Source organism: Grampus griseus (genome assembly GCF_964374135.1).
Source record: "Grampus griseus genome assembly, chromosome: 7".
Taxonomy (NCBI): Eukaryota; Metazoa; Chordata; class Mammalia; order Artiodactyla; family Delphinidae; genus Grampus; species Grampus griseus.
This window is the reverse complement of record NC_139001.1, coordinates 63,590,284-63,608,331: the sequence shown is the minus strand read 5'-3', so window position 1 is coordinate 63,608,331 and position 18,048 is coordinate 63,590,284. Positions and strand designations below refer to the sequence as shown.

General features: G+C 44.7%; 1 protein-coding gene across 1 annotated transcript in view; it reads right to left on the bottom strand.

The window, feature by feature from the left end:
- The window catches only part of STK39 (serine/threonine kinase 39), a 308,616-nt gene that overhangs the window by 199,169 nt on the left and 91,399 nt on the right, over positions 1 to 18,048 (bottom strand). The window lies entirely within an intron of this gene.

Below are 18,048 nucleotides of genomic sequence, written 5' to 3'. Positions count from 1 at the left end.
GTGGAGCTCTCTCAGCCATACATCAGGGCAGTCCTGCCACCCGCCATCCCCTACACCAGCGTTCCCCAACCTTTTTGGCACCAGGGACCGGTTTCGAGGAAGACGATTTTTCCCCAGGGGCAGGGACGGCCGATGCTTCAGGCGGTAACGCGAGCCGGAGCAATGGGGAGCGGCAGATGAAGCTTCGCCCACTTGCCCACCCGCCCCTCACCTCCTGCTGTGCGGCCGGGTTCCTAACAGGCCGTTGGGCAGGTAGCGGTCCGTGGCCTGGGGGTTGGGTACCCCTGCCCTACACTTCAGAGAACGCCCTCATCACAGGTTATGATGGGTCAGCAAGCTCACCAGTCCAAAAGCTCAGCATATCATTTTCATATTTTCTACCAAAAAGGTAACACAAGTCATAACTAACCATAAAAGACTACAATAAAGATATACATACGTACATTTAGGGCTTTCCAAAGCCCTAAATTAAAGGATCTTAGCTTTTAGCTAAGATTCATTTTAGAAAATCATTTATAAGAATAGCACCAAAGGTAGTAAAACTAGCATGATTATTTTCTAGCCTCTTTAATCCCACATCATCAATGTTTGGGGAGTGGATTTCTTCCTTGAAATAAAGCATGAATAACATACAACTTCCACATTCCCATGCCCTTCCTTGAACAGTGCTCTGTAACACTTTAGCCAAAATCATAATGGCAAATCCACAAACCCAGGTACATAAAGCCAACATGCCCAGTTTTGCCCACACGTAGCAATCAACACAAAGGATAAGCCCAGTCGTAAACACTGGGTTTTTTTTCAACGTTTGCTTTCTGGATAATTTTCATAGATATAGACAGAAAGGTCTGTAGAATGAAATAATACTCTTCTTGACATCCATTATATATTAGGAGTTCTTCTTGTGAGGACATGAATTAATTAAGCATACTGTATACGTGCATGCATTTATGCAAAAATTATGTCTGTATATGTGAAAGTAGAGAGGGAATACCCAGTGATTATTAATGCATGCATCTGTGCTTAGAGTTTTACTAATGGTTAAAATTAGTAAGTTAAACTACCAACTACTTAGGGCTAGTACAGACCTACCAGTAAGAGCCAACTCAAGGGCACCTCAATAGAAAGCTGGTGAACAGTTATAAAAAAGGGATGTCAACACCTCAAAACACTGCAGCAGATTATGCAGTGTGGACCCCTCAAACTGCTCTCACATGACTCTCCTTTGCTGGCCCCCTTCGGTGACTGCCAGGATGATGGCAATTACCAAAGAACAGCGTCAAGTACAGACCAAGGTCAAATATTAGCATTTGCGTTAGATCTACATTATTAAGTTATGCAATAACACTGGGACCAGTTCCCCGAGTTGAAATCTGTTGCCTGTTCCATTTTATTTACGTTTAAATTCACTCAAATCCCAATAGGATTACAACTTCAAGTCAAAGGAAAAATTGACAAAGGGTGTCTTTATTCCAACTGCTACTCTCGTGTTAATAGTGAGCAAAAGTATATTCTGAAAATGCTATATCATTTAATTTGCATGTATGTGCTGAACTCTATTTGAACTCTTACATTACAGTCAGAAAAATCAAGCTTTCTGAAAAGAAACCACTGAAACGGTCTCCTTCAGGTAGGAGGAGATAAAATTCATTCTCTTACAGAAGAGCTAGGTCAACTTAATCATTTGTAAGTATCTACTATATTTGGCTAGAGGAAGAAACAACATGATAAGGCTTTCGAAAATATAAATTTCAACCTCATTTGTATTTCGGAAAAGAAGTTTAACAGTGAATCCAACATTCTGTTTTTATTAAAATAATTGTGTAACATGATAATATTAAATAAATACATATCATCTGTAAATAATTAAGGATATGGGTAAAAGTTGTTTTAAGGAAAAATAAATTCTTTTCCATGCAGTTGAAGCAATTCTACACCCCAAATATACATATATCTTCCTAAAAGATATAATCTAGACAAAAATCCATTGTTAACAATAATTGTTTTTAATTCCTTAAAAATACCATCTGATGGGACTTCCCTAATGGCACAGTGGTTGGGAATCCGCCTGCCAATGCAGGGGGACACGGGTTCGAGCCCTGGTCTGGGAAGATCCCACATGCCGCGGAGCAACTAAGCCCGTGCACCTACAGCCCGTGCTCCGCAACAAGAGAAGCCACCACAGTAAGAAGCCCGCGCACCACAAAGAAGAGTAGCCCCCGCTCGCCGCAACCAGACAAAGCCCGCACGCAGCAATGAAGACCCAAGGCAGCCAAAAATAAATAAATAAAAATTAAACAAAAAAAACCAAAAACATCTGATTACATTAGACCTTTTAAAGCTGCAAAAACTGCTGAGAGAGATGCGTAGTTGCAATTCATTATTGACAATGCCTCTTCAATGTATTTTCCTGATTCACATTTGTATTCACAGACTCCACTTAGAACACTCACTTTTAACTCATAAACAGACGGTTAAACATCTTTAAAGCTCAGAAGAAAAATTCCAGAAGCAGAAAACACCAATCCTAACATCTACTCACCCTATGACTACAGAATAAATGTACAATTTGCTCATACGTATGGGCAGTGTATATAGAAAAGGATTTATATGTACTGTGAAAGAGAACTTTTGGACTGAACTTTGTAGGGTGCTTGTGTAAACAGGAAGACGGGTATATGCTGTGGAGACAGCTTACATGTGACAAGAGCAGTGGAGGTGGCAGAGCAGAAAACAGTGAAAAGTGCCCTTGACTGCTGAGGGGACCTCCAGACAGCCCAGGGGAGTGGAGGCAGATACGTGTGGGTCAGAAACCATGAACATTTCTCTGGCAACACGGAATCAAAGGCTACACATCAAGTTAGTCAGCCTCAAGGAATAACTGCATCTCAAACCAGAAAGAGTGCGGTCATCCTGGTAACGAAAAGGCTCTCACATCTTTTGAATCCATCCAGTTCTCTCCTTCCCCAGCCCAAGAGTCCTGGGGCAGCCTCCGAGGTCACCACCTCCCTGCTTTCCCCAGACCAGCCTGCAGCAGCCAGGCACTTCTATGTCACAGGCCTGACGGCTCCTTAAAAGTCTTTAAAGGCTCCCTGCTCCCCCAGGATAAAGTCAGAATCCCTCAGAACAACATGCAAATCTGACTCCCCTTTCCTCTTCCGCCTCATCTAACACTACTCCCAAATTCCAACCTTGGCATCATCCCAGTACATTGTTCCCTCCACTAAGGGGAGGACCGTCAGCAGAGGACACTCTGCTGGTCCTTATTAATGACAGAAGCGGGCTTCCCTGGTGGCGCAGTGGTTGAGAGGCCACCTGCCGATGCACGGGACGCGGGTTCGTGCCCCGGTCTGGGAGGATCCCGCATGCCGCGGAGCGGCTGGGCCCGTGAGCCATGGCCGCTGAGCCTGCGCGTCTGGAGCCTGTGCTCCGCAACGGGAGAGGCCACAACGGTGAGGGCCGCGTACTGCAAAAAATAAATAAATAAATAAAAATTAAAAAATAACTAACAGGGGGCTTCGCTGGTGGCGCAGTGGTTGAGAATCCGCCTGCCGATGCAGGGGACGCGGGTTCATGCCCCGGTCCGGGAGGATCCCGCGTGCCGCGGAGCGGCTGGGCCCGTGAGCCATGGCCGCTGAGCCTGCGCGTCCGGAGCCTGTGCTCCGCAACGGGAGAGGCCCCAACAGTGAGAGGACCGTGTACCGCAAAACAAAAAAAAACAAACAAAAAAATGACAGAAGCATCTTTGGCATCCTGACTCTTGGTGCCTTGTATGGTTAAGTCTGATGTACCTTCATCACCTTTCTTCCCTCATTTGTGGCATACGATTTAAGTGACTTTGGGAATTGTCTTGTTTTGATATGTGAACACTAAGCCCTGTGGAGGACCTGCAGGCGATTGGGGTGCAGCTACCTGATTTAGCAAGTAGCAGACCTGCCAGGAAATAGCACAGCCCTAAGGAACCAAGGCAGGATGCTCAGTGGTTAGGCTGAAGACGAAGCTATTCCCCAACTGTGTGACTCCAGCAAGGCACTTAACCTTTCAGGCTTCTTGGTTATGCTTGTTTTTACATTATTTTCACATTTATAACACCCCTCTACTTCTTTTTACCATGGATAAATAGGCTTTATAATAATTGTTAGGCAGATCAATAAGCTACTGTTCTCTGCCTTACAACTGGGCTGAGGGGATAAGCATGAACGTTTTTACAGTGGTAGATATAAAATACGAGAAGAACATGCTTCCTGACCTTAAGAATATTACCATCAAGGAGGGAGAAGGCATGAAACAGAACGTGTGGAATCAAACGCTATGCTCTGCTGTCTATGTAGAAGTGGAAGAGTTAGGACTGTAATAGCCATGAAAGACTCCATCTCGAAGTGGGCCTTGGACCTGGCCTTGAAGATGAGGTTGAGTGTTGGACAGACGAGCCCAAAAGGAAGTGACCTTCCAGACAGAGAAGCAGCACAAGCAAAGCACAAGTGTTGAGTCAAGAAGAAAAACTGTCTGACAGCTGCATGGCTCAAAAACTCAAATACTTACAGGGGCCCAGGCAGGAATAAGAAGGAGGGAAGGGGGTCCTGCAAACCAATAGCTCCATCTCAATGGTGAAGGGCACTTGATATCTGTCTCAGCATAGGGGGACATTAGGAAGTGCAGGGCCCTTCCCAGGAGCCCATCCCCAGGTCTAAAGCAAGCTTCTGCTGTTCCGCTGGAAAAGAAAACTGTCATAGAGGAAAATGGCCCTGTTTCTGCAGATGCCCCAATTTTCCCACAGAAAGCCAAACATTGAGATCTTGATGTAAAACCTCTCGTTTTTGCTGTCGCTGGCAACAAATACATTAAAAAAAAAAAAAAAAAGTGGAAAAGCACGATAAAGCAATTCCGCCTGCCTGATTTAACCTGCAAAACTAGTCTGCCAACTGTGTTGTTATATGATGTCTAAAATTTACCTACAATACTTCAATATACACCGTGTGATATTATATTTGTGGTACTGCAACCCAGGTGGTCAACTGGTGTTCTGAGCCAGAATGCCCAGTGCTAGAAGGGTCTCGCAGCACTTGATTCACGATGCCAGAGGCAGCTGCTAGAAGTATTTCTGTTATCCGTATCTAAGTATAGATAAGTATGAGCCAGGTGAATGCCCAAAAGGGACTACTGTTGGGGAAAAGAGTCACCTGCTGATAGGCAAGATGCATGTTAGAAACAGGCTTTCACTGGTAAAAGTCAAAGTAGTGAGCACACAGAGAGGGGCTAAAATATTTTAGATATACTCCCCATCTGGCATGAATAGAAAGAAAGAATCCAGCCAGGCCCAAGAGGAACCTAAACCCCTAACCAGTTTTCTGCCTAGTTAGATTCTAGATGCCAAGCACAAGTGTATGAGAAAACTGCATCTGGAATGCTGGCATGTCGGCTTCGAGTGAATTTTTCATTCACCTAGAAGGACAGAGAGCAGGAATCTCCTTGAGCTTACGGAATAAACTGTGAGAAATCTCTAGGGTTCTTGCTTGCTAACAAAGGGCAAAATTTGGTCTGAATCTTGATTTCCTTCAAACCTGGGAGTGACGCTGTAGGTGAGTTAGCCAACCCGAACCTACCTCAAACATCTATAAAATCTACTAATATCTGTGAAAGGGAACCTGAGTTGTGCATGGAAAAAAAAAATGGCTTAGGTCCATTCCATACTTGGCTAGAGAGTAATAGAACCAACATTTGAGAGCTCAGAGCGTCCTAAATCGTATTCAAAATGGGTTGCAACAGATACTGATCCTTTAGACCTCCGAGCGGCTGGTTGCAGGTCTGGGGCAGCGAGAGTCACAGTGGCTACAGGGGCCCCTGGTAGTTCCCTGCCAGAAGCAGCCTCTCTTCCCCAGAGGCCATGGTCTGGAAAAGGGAAGAAGCACTGAGCCTGTCAAGGAGCCCAACTACAGAGTCTGAGTTGCAGGTAAAGGAAGCTGTACTTGATCCAGTTACTACCCTGGACTACTGTTGCTTTCTCTCTAGTCAAGAGGAGAGCTGGGGACAAGAAATCATGCAGGGATGTTCAGGAAAACAGAAAGACTAGAAGCAGGAAGACCACAGCCATAGCCCAGGAGTAAAATCAACAGGGCCTATATTTGAACAGAGACTCTGAAAAACGAAAGCATGAGACAAATCCTTAATGAAATGTGATAATTTAGTGAGTACTGGAATTAAAAAAGAGGAAGGAATAAACAAGATGAAATAACTTGCCAAGGACCATATAGCAAGTTACTGAAGGTCTGAATGAAATCCACAGTCCTTCACAGAGGAGTTTTAGCCACATAGCCCCAGGCTCCTTTTTGGGAAAATTCGGTGTATTCTTAGGTACCGGAAACACAAAAAGGAATAATGGGGTTAATATTCCACAACTCCTACGCTCTTCCCTGAGTAAAGATCAAGTTGTGATCACCCAGCATAGAAAAACTGGCTTGAGGTTCTCTGGTTAATCCTAAATGTCATATTTATATCATCAAAAACAATCCCTGCATAATTTGGTTTGATTCCCAGTTGTTGTTTTTTTCTCATGAGAGAGTCAAGACTTTACTGGCAAAACTGAAATGTACTTCTGAACACCCAGGAAACATTTTCAGGGCTGCCAGCATCCGGCCTTCGTGAGTCTCACAGGTGTCCTTAAAATGTTATACATCCAATGTTGGTGAATGAAGAAGCCTATAGAGAAGCACATTATGATTTAAATTATGCAAACTATGATAATGGGTATAAAACAGAAGCAAATATTTTCTTAATTCTGTTAGGAACTGCATGAACAGTTGTTTTGCTTTAAATGACGTATTTCGTTCTTTTCATGTTGTTTTTATAGTAAAACGTGTGTCAGTGGTGCAGCGCCCCCGTAGGCACGGTAGTGTCCAACCGGCGTGGGTGTCGCTTTGATTTTGCACAGCTTTGATTCAAACACAATGCCAGCCTTCTAGTGAGAGCTAACATGGGAAAATATGACATTAATTGAAATAGAGTGACTATTACATGACCTAAACAACACGAATAGAAGAATTATGTTAAGGTATCGTCTTCTGTTTGCTGGTAATTTCAAGGTGTCCTTTCTGCCCCCAGATTTTCTTGGTGAGAGAGCAAAGACACAGACCAGGATAACTGAAGGCTTTAGCAATTACAGAATCAGAGGCATGCCTCCTCCAACTGCAATCCAGACTTATTCCATGCAGATTACTCTTCCTAAAGCACAGTTCTGATCACAGCCCTCTCTGGTCAAACTCTCTCCCCACATTGCATCTGAAGAATAACAAGGCAGAATCCCCGGCCATAATCCATCCTGTATGTAGGAGCCAACAGTCTCCCAGTATTCTTTCCTTCTGATTGCAATGTTTACCCCATTATCACATCCTTGAGCACAGTGCTTTTCGCTTTTTTAACTGACCTAATCACTTGTTTCTCAATTTTACTTTTCTTTAATGTATAATTAAACCCAGCCTTTTCTACCAGTTTTACTGCTTGTTTTATTTCTGTTTGTAAATTAAACAGGAACAACTTTTCACTCTCCTGGAGGCTTGCCATCTTCAGGGTGTCATCAGACCTCCAGGCAATAAGAAGCAAGTCTGCAGGGGCAGGACGGTGGGGAGGCAAGGGCAGCACTGCCTCGTGCCTGCTGGGAACCCCTGAAACCAGGCAGGAGAGAGCGCAGGGCAGCACTGACTCAGAGGTGGCAGAGGGGATGCCTCAAGTCCTCCAGGAGGACGCGGCGCCTCCAGGTACCTGCAGAACTCAGCAAACCCAGAGCAAGAAGCAGAGCCCAGAGCCCAGCGGGCCAAGGCAGGATGTGGCGAGACCTACACAGTGGCCGCCAACGTTCACCAGGCTGGTTTCCTTCTTGAAGGAATGTCACGTTACTCATAGGCGAAGTTTTCTCTCTACTCTAACAGTGGTGTGGGCATAACTAGTAAGAGGCCAAATAGTGACACACTTGGTGTGGGATACGTGGCACACCATGGGGTCCTGATCGTTCCCAGTGTGTCCCCATCAATGATCCCTGAAGCTACAGGGGAGAGGAGAGGCACCGAGGGAGGACACAGTGAGTAGCAAGGAACCACATTTCCACCCCGAGAAGGTACTTTGGAATCGAACAGGCCTGCGTGTGATGCCATTTACACTCCCCGCTCATCCACTTCACTTCCCTGAGCAACAGTTTCACAAGCTATAAAATGAGGGGCACAGAATGCATATAGTAGTTTCCTAATAATATTAAGTCCCTGGCAGCACACACTGGTGATCTGCTACCCAACATCCACACCCCGATCTCTACCAGCATCCTGATTTGGTGTGCCGGGCCCCAGGGGGATTAACTGTACAGATCTAAGGCAATCATGGTGTCTTATTCCTGGGCTGGTGAATGGTCTGAGGGTCTGCCCTAGTCCTGACCCATGGGATCCAAGAGGAATACGGTACAGACACTCGTGGGGATATTTTCTGCCTAACACAAGAACCACCCTACCAGGGTGGTTTCCTCCCCACTCCCCCTGCCTGTTAGGGACACTGTCGCATGAGGATGTGATGCCGGGAGCAAAGGAGCCCGTGGGGACATGGGCTGCCTGACATGACTGAGGTGCAGAACAGAGAGTAGTAAAGAGCCCAAGACCTCTGTGATACCCTGGGCTCCTGCACCAACCCTGGAACAGTATACCCCAGACTAATGCTACGTGAGATTGTTAAACGTCCGTATTGCTTCATCCCCTGACGGTCAAGCCCTCTGGTATTTGTACCCAAAGGCTTTTTAATTTTTACAATCCCCTGTCTTTCCCCAGTCCAGCCATGTTTATTCATACTTCCTAACTGTTAACAGTTAACCACTGCATCAGAGGCCAAAGTCGATGCAATTCCCAAATGGGCTTGGTAAAAAATCAGCAAGAAAACGATTTGGCACACAGTGCAATTCTGGAGTTTTAAACAGTTCCAGTATTAAGCATGGCTTTTAATACCAGGGGCACAAATCAAAACAAATAAATGCACCAGCGTCTCAAGGGGGAAAAAAAAAACATACTACAAGAAGAGCCTAATTCACTTGTTTGCCAATAGTTCTGTTTGGGGCTACGCTTACATAAATGTTCCAAAAATGGAACAATAATACACTTCCAGGAAAATAGGAGAGAGAGGTATCTTCAACATTCTCGTCTAGGTCCTTGCTACTCAAAGTGGGGTCCATAGACCAGAAGCATGAGCATCACCTGGGAGCCTCTGAGAAACACAGAATCTTGGATCCCACCCCAGACCTAGTGAACAGAATCTGTACTATAGCAAGAGCCCCAGCTGATTCGATGCGCAGTGCAGCTGAAGAAGCGCTGCTCAAGGGCACCGTCTTCCTAGCAGGCACCACGGCACGATTCAGTATGACCGGAAGACCTCCAAGTACAGCCAGCTCCACGGCTTCCCTCCTTCACCTCTTTGGCGAAGAGAACCACAGCAGTAGAAAGAGAGTGGCTTGGAGAAAGTCGAGTGCACATTCATGTATTTTATGACAAGTAAGTACAAGGCCAACACTACAAACGAAAATCATGTCCTACACAGAACTGTCTGGCCCAGCGATGCTAATGTGTCACGCAGGACAAATTCACACACGTGGCACACCTCTGTGGGAATGCTCAGATTTGTACAAAATCTTTTTATGATACATTTCCATAAGTTAAAACCACAAAACTTATTAACAGTCCGTCCGTAAGAGCTGCTCACTGGAGGTGCCGGGGCATAGAAGAGCCGGGCTGCGGGTAAGCATTAGCCCCAGCACAGGTCATCTGTAACACTAAACCTCTCTCTCCCCCTCACGAAAGCTCTGAAATGCAGTTGTGTGAGGGTGATAGCATTATAATATTAAAGTGATAACACTGAATCCACTCAATTTTTAGGCAAGTCAATAAGAAATATGTCGGCACCTTATCTGCTATTAGTAATCAATTATTCACACACCGCCTCACTATGGGGGGGGGTGGGGGACACCACCTGTCCTGCTCAGGAGGGAGGGACCCCAAGAGGGACCAGATAGAACCAAAGAGAGTTTTCTGAAAACCCTCGCTTTCCACCCAAACCTCTTTCCCTGAATCAGACTCCTGGTTTTCAATTCTATTTACTCCTTCTCGTAAGCAAGTGGTCTCAATGGCCTGGGCTGGCTCTACAGACTGCAGCCCCACCCACATGTGGCATGGTGTCCAAGGCGTTCAGGATCAGAAAACAGGATCTGCCGTAGTTCCAGAGCCTGGGCCCTAGGGAGTCACTTCTAGCTGCTCTGCACAAGTCCACGTTTCCCATCTATTAATGAGGGAGAGGCAGTCCTGACCGTGTTTGAAACATCAGAGAATAACAATTTCACGGCCTTTTCTGATGGCAAAAGAAGAAATTAGAAGACATCTTTTTATTCCCTAAAGCTAGAGTTTCACCTTTCAAAGCACACACACAAAACAAACCCACAAAGAAGCAAACCTTCCCAGGGCTGGTATTTCATGTGGGCAGACTCTCGAAATTGCCATCAACAGGGCTCCTTCAGATGTGCTACATTTCTACTTAGAAAGGAAGAGCTCTTAGCACTTATCTGTACTTCGTCCATGGAGTCAACATCGATCCACAATGACACAGACAAATTATGTTAAAAATTCAACAGAGGTATTCTTGGTAAAAATTTGGAGGCTACGCAGGCTGCCAGTTCCTCAACCATTCTCACAATCAAGACAACACAGGCTTAAAAGAGACAAGAAGAAGAGTAAGTGGTGGCTGGTGTCAATTCACATTTGGCTCACAGTTCTGCTGACTAATACAGCCAATTAGCCCCAGCGTGAAGGAGAACACTAGTTTAAGACAATGGCAAACTACCGATAATCTGCCCATCTATGTCAGAGTCGCTGAACCCTCCCCCAAAGCCCAAAGCAGGTGAACTTCCTGGGAGGCATGAAGCCAGAGGCCACACCTGGCGGGGCAGCAGCAGAAGAAAGGGCGGCCAGGAAGGCTGGAGCAGTAAACCCAGACCAGGTGTGCTGCAGGTGCAGGCAAGAGCCAGCTTTCTCAAGTCTAAAGACAGACACAACCAAGAGCTCACTCGTGGTCAACTTTCTATCAACTATGATAATTACAGTGAGCAAAGGAAAGCCACAGATACTCCCCAAGTCACAAACTCATTCTCCCTGGCTCCCCAGTGGGAGTGGGAGGGATAGTTTTAAAGATGCTCTGGTGAAAGCAGCCACAGGACAGATGCTTGGCTTACTCTCTGCTCCATGCCCAAGATCACCCTCTGCTTTGAATGCTTTCAAATAGGACTGAGAATGCCTTTAGTGAGTGAGGCTAATGAAGGGACACTGAAACACTCTGATGCAAGATAGATCCTCGGAAAACATCTTGTCAACCTTCCTTATTTTTCAGCTGAGAAACTGAACCCCGGGACCGCTGAGCTGTCAAAAGGCATAGCGTGAAGAAGCAGGTGGGGGAGGGGGCAGGGAGCCTAATGGCGAGGAAGTCAGCCGAGGATAAAAAGCGAAGTCTGGGGAGGTCTGGCGTGATCTGCTTTTATGACCTTCAGAATGACCTCCAACGAGGCCACAATCACTCAGCAGTCCTCAGTACCCTCATCTGTAAGACCGACTCTGCTGAACTGACAGCAGAGCGAGGGGAACACTAGGTAAGCATATTATACAGGGATCATCATTTCCGAAGCCAAAGGCGTGCTTTGCAGTCGCTGGGGGCTCCTGGCTGGCCATACCCACAAAGACTGGCACAAGCAACTTAGATCAAAGATTAATGTCTAAATTTCCAATGCAATATTCATATACCTCCAGGTGGTCTTTTTCATACAAATCTCCACGCAACTAGCTCGACTATCAGAAGCTTCCAATAAACCAGAATGACCTATCTGTACACTTTTAAAGAGATGGTCCCTACGGGAGATGATTAAAATAGCCCAATTCCAGATGCCACAAGTATTTAAAGCAACAATTCACATCATTTGCACAAAGTTTCAAGAAGGATTAGTCGGGGATAACGCAATCTTCGAAGATCTGCAGATTTTTAAATCTGTGATAAAGAAAACCTCATATTTAAAACTCCTAACACTGAGCAGAGTCACTAAAATATGAGGAACATACATTAAACTCTATTACTCAGTATTCTTTTTTTTTTTTTCTTTTTGCAGTACGCGGGCCTCTCACTGTTGTGGCCTCTCCGGTTGCGGAGCACAGGCTCTGGACGCGCAGGCTCAGTGGCCATGGCTCACAGCCCAGCCGCTCCGTGGCATGTGGGTTCCTCCCGGACCGGGGCACGAACCCGTGTCCCCTGCATCGGCAAGCGGACTCTCAACCACTGCGCCACCAGGGAAAACCCACTCAGTATTCTTTTAATTTAAATTTACTACATAGTCACATGTTCATTCATTCATTCAACCACTATTTCCTCAGCTCTTACTAAGTACCATTTCCATTCTAAACTCTAGCACCAGGAACAGAAACCCCTGCCTTCATGGAGCTGACTTTAAGTCGGGACAGGGGTGGGGAGGATAAAATTACGAAGCACAATAGACAGCAGTGGTTCTCAGACTTCAGTGTGCATCAGAATCATGAGAGGGCTTCTTAAAATATGGATTGCTGGACCCCACCAGCAATCTGACTCAGCAGAAACTAGGGATGGAAGAGGACAAGAACTTGCATTTTTATCAAGCTCTTATGGTGATGCCGATACCGCTGATTTAGAATCACACCTTGAGAACCACTAATGTAGAATACATTAATGTGTACAATAAAGATAAAAAGATCAGGGGATGGAGAGTATGGGACAGAGGCACTGCAATTCACCACAGGATGCCATCCATGGAAGCCTCACTGATGGGACATGTGAGGTACTGAGTACAGCATTCCAGGTAGAGGGAACAAGCCATGCAAAGGACATGAGACAGGAGCATGAGTGGCAAGGAGGCCAGTTTGACTGGAGGAAAGTGAGGGAAAGGAAGGGCTAGGAAATGAGGTCAACAAGCTAAGGAGGAGCTAGATCTTGTAAGGCCCAGGAGGCCACCACTAGGACTTTGACTGTGGTGGAAAGGCATTACAAGGTTTTGAGTAAAGCCCTGATACAAGCTGGCTTATTTTAACAGCATCACTCTGGATGCCGTGTAAACAGCTGAGCACACAGGGACAAGGACAGAAGAGGACCTCTTAGGAGGCTACGGTAATAATCCAGGGAAGAGATGATGGTGGCTTGGACCAGGATGACTGCAGGGGAGGTGGTGACGCATGGTTCACAATAGCATTTGCTGACAAATTGGACAGGACATGGGGTATAAGAGAAGAAGGGTCAGGAACACTAGATTTCTGCCCTATTACATAGGATAGAGCTGCCATTAAAAGAAGCAGGGAAGACTGTGAGAAGGGCAGTTTGTTGGGGGGCATGGGGGTTACAGAGTTCTTCTGTACTGCAGTTATACAATTTTTAGAGCTGAAAGGAAACTTGAGAGCCTAAGAGCCTCACTTTATAGGTGATACATGGCCAGCAAAGAACTTGAGGGAGGGCACAGGGTACGTTAGTGACCTGGGGGCTAGATAATCCTTGGTGACTGTGTTCTCAAGTGTACTCTGTGAAATCAAGTGTTAAATTATATTACATAGAGTGTAAATACATGTTAAATCTATTTAAATTTCCTAAAAATCTCTAATCTACCTATGATACATGCAGTAACTTATGAGATGTTATTGATCAAAAATGCCTAGTCCCAAATTACTCATATGTACAATACATATTTAAGATTTATCCCCAGGACAACATATTAAACTAGACCTAGAGTGGCTAACTTAAATTCCTCGGGTATATGCATTTCTCTCCACTTACAAATTTTTTAAATTAAATGTCACAGCAAATTGTTGATAGCTGTCTGTTTCACCTGAGCCGTAAACTCCAGGACAGCAGACACGAAGTCTCCATTGCTGACGACAGATCAGCTCAGAGACTGTGCCTGGAACATAGTAAATGTTCAATAAATATCTGTCAACTAACCACCCCAGAGGCATTGAACCCAAGCACCTAACGTTCACCTTTTCACCAGGGAAGGACCATTTTTGTTAGAACAATTGAAGGTTCTGGGAAACAAAAAGTCAACGAAAACGATAAAAATGAGCCAGCAAAGCACGGAGTTGAACTGCTCTGCTCTCAGTCTAAAAACTCTGGAGAGGGTGTGGAGAAAAAGGAACCCTCCTAGACTGCTGGTGGGAAGGTAAACTGGTGCAGCCACTAGGGAGAACAGTATGGAGGGTCCTTAAAAAACTAAAAATAGATCTACCAAAAGATCCTGCAATCCCACTTCTGGGCATACAGCCCAAACATAACCATAATTCAAAAAGATACATGCACCCCAATGTTCATTGTAGCACTATATACGTAGCCAAGACGTGGAAGCAACCTAAGTGTCCATGGACAGATGAATGGATAAAGAAGATGTGTGTGTGTGTGTGTGTGTGTGTGTGTGTGTGTGTATTCACTGGACTCTTAGCCATAAAAAAGAATGAAATAATGCTATTTGCAGCAACACGGATGCACCTAGAGATTATCATACTAAGTGAAGTAAGCTAGACAAAGAGAAATATCATGTGACATCACTTAGACGTGGAATCTTGAAAAAATGATACAAATGAACTTATACAAAACAAAAGTAGGCCCGCAGACTTAGAAAACAAACTTATGGTGACCAAAGGGGAAAGGGGGGATGGGGAGGAATAAATTAGGAGTTTGGGATTAATATATACACACTGCTATATATAAAATATATAACCAACAAGGACCTCCTATCAATATTTTGTAATAACCTATAAGGGAAAAAAATATGAAAAAAAAACAGGTACATACTTATGGATAACTGAATCACTTTGTTGTACACCTGAAACTAACATGATACTGTACACCAACTAAGCTTCAATTAAAAAAAAAAAAAAAAAAAACTCTTGTTTTCCCCAGACCGCAGCAGCTTGTGGTAATACATGAAATTTAATTTAATAATGACAGTGCAGGCCCTTAAAGACAGGAAGAAAGAAGGGAAGGGAGGAAGAGAGAGAAAGGGAGGAAAGGAAAGGGGCAGGGGAGGGGAGAAGGGCGGACAGAGGGAGAAGGGTCCTCCTGCACTCTTCCTTGAAGCTCAACCCTGTCCCCCTGCAGCTGAACGTGCACAGCTGAGGAAAGATTCCAGCAGGCATACAGAGCAAAGTGGTCCTCCCCCATTGAGTTCACCCAGTAAGATTTCCTTAGACTGCTGTTCAAACAACTGCTAGCAGTTGTTAAAGGATGGGAGGCTGCTGAAAATCTCCCCAAGTATTTCTCCCCGATGGTATACAAATGGAAAGGAAAACCAAGTTTCCAGAATTGATTGTATACGTGGTTCACACCAGAGGGTTCACCAAACGGTACCGTTTGTCAAGATCCCGAGATTCAGGAAGCCACATTAATTTGTTGTCTTTATTTACTTAACCTCCCCCCCAAAAAAGGAATAAATGAGAATTTTGGCATAATTTGTTAAACCGTAATTCACATAACTATCAAACTTCCTGAAACTCAAAACATACTTTGGTTCACTATAAAGCAATTTATACCCTCCCCCAAGATGTTAACTTGCACTGTACTCTATTTTCTGAGTGTGCCCAATGTCTCTTAAATTCACGTTTCTGCTCCACGCTTCCTTGACTTAATTAATCATTTCATCGCCAGCTGGCTACGGCAGAGCTTGCCTAAAATCAGAGCTGAAACGTGTCTGTTAAAAAACTATTTCAGGCTTAATAAAATGGACATTTCACGTGGAATGATAGTCCACTTATTATTATAATTGAAACTATATCCTGAATTGTTCAGATGCGTTAGTTGATGTAAATCTCATAACTTTCTGGAGACTAGTTTGGAGAAATTTACTAAATTGAATTATATTTTAAAAAAAATTATTTCAGCCTTAAAAGTATGCATTAGTGTATGTGCCTAAATATTTTAAATACTTTCACCTTCCTCTCTGTTAAGGTGATATATTCTTGCTTGTCTGAACTTTCAGCTGTGACTCACACGAGCACCCCTATCACTGATGGATGCATATGGGTGTAGAGCCCGGTGAGACCGCTCAGATCACATTGGCCAAGAGGTCGTGAACACCTGCCATGTGCCAGGCACTAATAGGGAGTGTTGAGATGAACACCATGGGGTTTCTACCGCTGGTAAGTTTTGATATACGGTCTGGAGGGAAAAGGGGGACGTAGAGACCCAATTTCACTATCATGTAATAGGCAATCTAGTTGGAGTGTATTAAGGGCACTTTCAAGCCACCAGGGTAAGGTGCTTAATGCAGCGAGAATGGGGGTGGTAGAGGAAAGGATGGGAAGGGCTTTCTCAAGGAAAGAACACCTTGAACTGAATCGGGAAGGAGAAGAAGTGAGCCAGGTAGAGAAGGGGGATCACAAAGAAGTAAAGAGAAAGCAGTGGCGGACGAGACTGGAAAAACAGTCAGGGCCTTCATCTGCCACATTAGGGAACCAGCGCTTTATTCCATCAGCAACAGTTTTAAACTTTAGGCCAGGTAGTCAGATGGTGAGATGTGCATTGCAGATTCTTTACTGCGGTGATACTGAGGAAATTGATGGAAAGAAGAAAGAAAGAGGGAGAGCAAAATGATATGGCAGGCGGTCACGCGAGGTGCCTTCAACCTCACCTTCCCGGCCGCCTCCCTGTGATCTTAGGACACCTTGCATAATTAAAGGGCACGACCCCATTTCAATACAAAAGCAACACGAGCTAACTAATTCTAAAATGGAATGTGTGTTAACTCCTTTAACCCTCTGGTATTTTCACGTTGCACAGATGTGGAAACTGAAGTGCAGGGAAGTTGAATAACTTGGCTACAGGGCCAGGACTGGACTCACAGCAGGCAGGTGTCAGAGCCCATGCTCTAGACCAAGCACCCTTAAATACGGCGACATCATCCTTTCCTGATCCGATGCCTCATGGGCTTCAGAGCTCTCTTATACTAATCAGAGGCTGCCTCCGGTGCACCCAGGGAGCCCAAACCACCTTGCTTGAAGCAGCAGCCTCTCTTCCCTATAACATGAGAAATATTCCTTTCCTCCCCCCATCCAATACACTTTACCAAAGCCAAAGAACACAGAAGGAACACAAAAGAACCCAGCAGCTCTAGGTATAAAAACTCCACCACCTTGCACTTTCCTCTGGCTCCTTGAGAATAATATCTGAATACTGGAAGCAAGTTAAGTCTAGCTGCAAGTTTTCCTGGCAGAAATTTTAGTCATAGGGTTTTCAGTATTCAAGAAACTGACTAAAGCTGAAAATGCATTTGAAGGCTGACTAAGGAAAAAATCTCCCTCCCAGAAAACAGAGATGTTACCCAACGTGCCTTAGACAGTGAAAAACCTAGGGCATAAGCTGATATGCATGGGCTCAGATACACTGAGATAGATGTGATGATAACTTTCTAAATTCCTAGGCTGCCATAGTTAGCTAGCACCAGATTTGATTTCTGTCGTGAAAAACTAGGAATGGGAAATTCACATTCACTCACATACACACACCTGAAAGGCAAAAGTAAGTGGAAATGAGCATGAGATCTACCTTACATAATGCAGTTGTATGTTTCTGGAAAGTTCTTCAGAAATCAATCGTTTTGAAATTAACATTTTTAGAGTAGATTAAGAGTGGTCACTATTTTTTAAAAATCCTAAGATAAATATATTTGTAGTGACCACCCCAAAGAGACCTGTTTTATATGAATGTTTTAAAATAGCATCTCTCGTAATTCTGGACAAACAGCCTTAGACACTTGCCAGACAAAGCACTAAGCTCGTCCTGACAGTTTATGACAGAGCATCATATTGGAAAAGAAAATGCTAGGCCGTGGGAAAGGCATGCCATTCAAATAGCCACTCCTTCTATCATATTGTAGCAAAATCTGTTACACTTACCAAGGCATCTGCTCCAAGTTTATTATCAGGAGGTCTCTCTCACACACACACACACAGACACACACACACACACACACACACACACACACACACA